Below are 2,500 nucleotides of genomic sequence, written 5' to 3'. Positions count from 1 at the left end.
TTTGTTCGTTCAGTTTAAGTTTATCTTTTAACATCCATGTTCTGACTGCTTTGATACAACGCTCCATCGATGTTATAGCTTCTATCTCACTTAACTGACTGTCTGGCGTAAAAGACCTTTACAGCTGACAGTCATCTGCATAAGCATGTGCAATTGGTAAGCTGGTTTTGACCACCTCAAAGAGCTTTCTAGCATAGATGGTAAACAGCAGCGGCCCTAAACAGGGCCCCTGCGGTACTCCATGAGATAATTCAGTGCTATCTGAGTATGCACCGTCTACGATAACATGTTGCGAACGATCCGACAGATATGACTTAAACCACATTAGCGCAGAATCTGTAATTCCAAATGATGTTTCAAGTCTCTGTAGTAAGATCTTGTGGTCTACTGTGTCGAATGCTGCGCTTAAGTCAAGCAGGACTAATAATGTAATATGTCTACGATTCTTGTTATGGAAGATGTCATTTACAACTTTTAAAAGTGCCGTTTCCGTGCTGTGGTGCTTTCTGTATGCGGACTACAGTAGGGAGTACAAATCATTCTCAGCCAGGTGACTATGTAATTGGTCAAAAACTGCTTTGTCTGTTACTTTTGACAGAAACTGCAGATTGCTTACGGGCCTTAGATTCTTATAAGCCGTACCAAGACCGGGTTTTTTGAGGAGAGGCTTGACGAGCGCATCCTTCCACGCTTCAGGGAAAACACCCTGTGATAGTGATTAGCAGATGTTCTTTGCAAAGTAAAAGAGATTCCAGATAATCAGAGAACTCGTCAAAGAATACAGATGTAGAGACTTTATGATCTTCGGAATACGGTGGTCGGTAAACAATAACAATGATCAGAGATGTAACAATAACAATGCGCACATTATGGGATGATGATGTCACAATCCACTCTGAGAATTCAAACGAGTCTTTTTGACCACCATCCACTTTTTTTACATTCAGTGTATCACGAAATATAAGAGCAGTCCCACCACCAGTACGTCCAGTTCGTGGATGATCTACTATTTTATATCCAACAGGGGGCATAACTGCACTTTGACAGCTGAGTCATTTTTTGTAAGCCAAGTCTCTGTAATAGCAATGAGATCTGCTTTGCTTTCGCAAATAAAATCAAAAATATCCACTGTACGTTTTATTCCTAACAGAGCGAGTATTGAGAGTAGTCAACAACATCTTTTGTTTGCATAACCCAGTCAATCCATTATTTGGATTCACATTGTTCGTAATCATTCTTTTTGGAGGCTCTTGTTTGTCTGGATGAATAGTTATTAAATTGGACGGGTTTCTATTGTTGGCGGAAGTCCTTAAGGAGTTTGTCACATTGGAATTATGCAGATTATGCAAAATTTGATGGTGTAACTTTGTTGAGTACCTCGATGAAATACGAACTTGAATACGACGATTTTCTGCCATTTTAGATCCCTGTATGGATCTTCCTACTCTAGATCCTTGATATCTCAGGATGTTAAAAGACGCAGTGGTAGACAAGAGAGTAGAATTCAAACGACAGTACCCAGTTATCCATGAAGCTGGTAGTTGACTACTATTGTACACAATAGGTAGTTGGACGGCCGCATGTTGAGTGTTGAGCTTGTAGTGATATCTTGTGTTTCCTTCTTGTGCATTCGAATACTTCTCGGAACATGGCCCCGGATTAGGATGAATGTCTATACATATCGTAAGGTCTTTTGCTGGTAGATGAACACAAGTATAACCCCATTTATTCCAGCTAACGATAGGTCTTCTAAGCTCGTTTGTACGAGATAAGATTCTTGGTCGAGATGTATCTTGTTTGAGTAGTACACCGCTTTCCAAGTACTGCTTGTGATGAATGAAGTTGTTGGCCGTTAAACGGAAAGATAAGTGGAAAAAAGCCAAGAGAAAATGTAGCAATTTCCAATTTGATATAGTGCTTTGAGTAGAAGCCGCAATCGAAAACGATTCAATTCAGATCCTCCTTTTCTCCTACTTGGAGAAGACAAAAGAAGGCTCTGCTCGCAGGGTGCTTTTTTTTTTTTTATTTATAGGTGCATTGAATTTGATAAGACACTGCAACTCTGCCCCGAAGCGGTTGCAGGGTGAGTGGGGAATTGCGTGACATCATTTTGCAACTTAATGTTATGAATTTATGGACAGTGATCTTTACAGGTGGACCTTTGTAGGGTTGTGCAATCCTCTATTAACCTTTCCCCGGGGGTTTAATCAGTTCAAGTTTGTTGGAAGGGGGGGGGGGGGGGAGGGTTAATGGAGAGGGAGGCTTTGTTTATCATCATCATCATCATTATCATCATCTTTATTTATACACAGTCCAAACACCAGGTATCTGTATAAATAATACTATCTATTTAATAAAAGAAAAGAAAACTTACGCATCAGTAAAAACTATATGCAAATAAAGCTTCTATAATTCAGAATATTGCTAATTAAGAGAATAAAATGAAAACCTGTTTTTCATGAATGCCGTAGCCTGCAGGCATTCCCATAGGCCATTTTCG

The 2,500-nt window shown here is 39.8% G+C and overlaps 1 protein-coding gene across 1 annotated transcript in view; it reads left to right on the top strand.

The window, feature by feature from the left end:
- Positions 1-856: 856 nt before the first annotated feature.
- Positions 857-2,500, top strand: part of LOC138010063 (pancreatic secretory granule membrane major glycoprotein GP2-like) — an 8,878-nt gene continuing 7,234 nt past the window's right edge. The window contains exon 1 of the mRNA XM_068857027.1: positions 857-2,500. This exon is cut by the window's right edge and continues 865 nt beyond it. The gene's annotated coding sequence lies outside the window, so the exon portion shown is untranslated.

The sequence above is a fragment of the Montipora foliosa genome, chromosome 7 (genome assembly GCF_036669935.1).
Source record: "Montipora foliosa isolate CH-2021 chromosome 7, ASM3666993v2, whole genome shotgun sequence".
NCBI classification, from domain to species: Eukaryota; Metazoa; Cnidaria; class Anthozoa; order Scleractinia; family Acroporidae; genus Montipora; species Montipora foliosa.
This window is presented reverse-complemented; position numbering and strand designations above follow the sequence as displayed.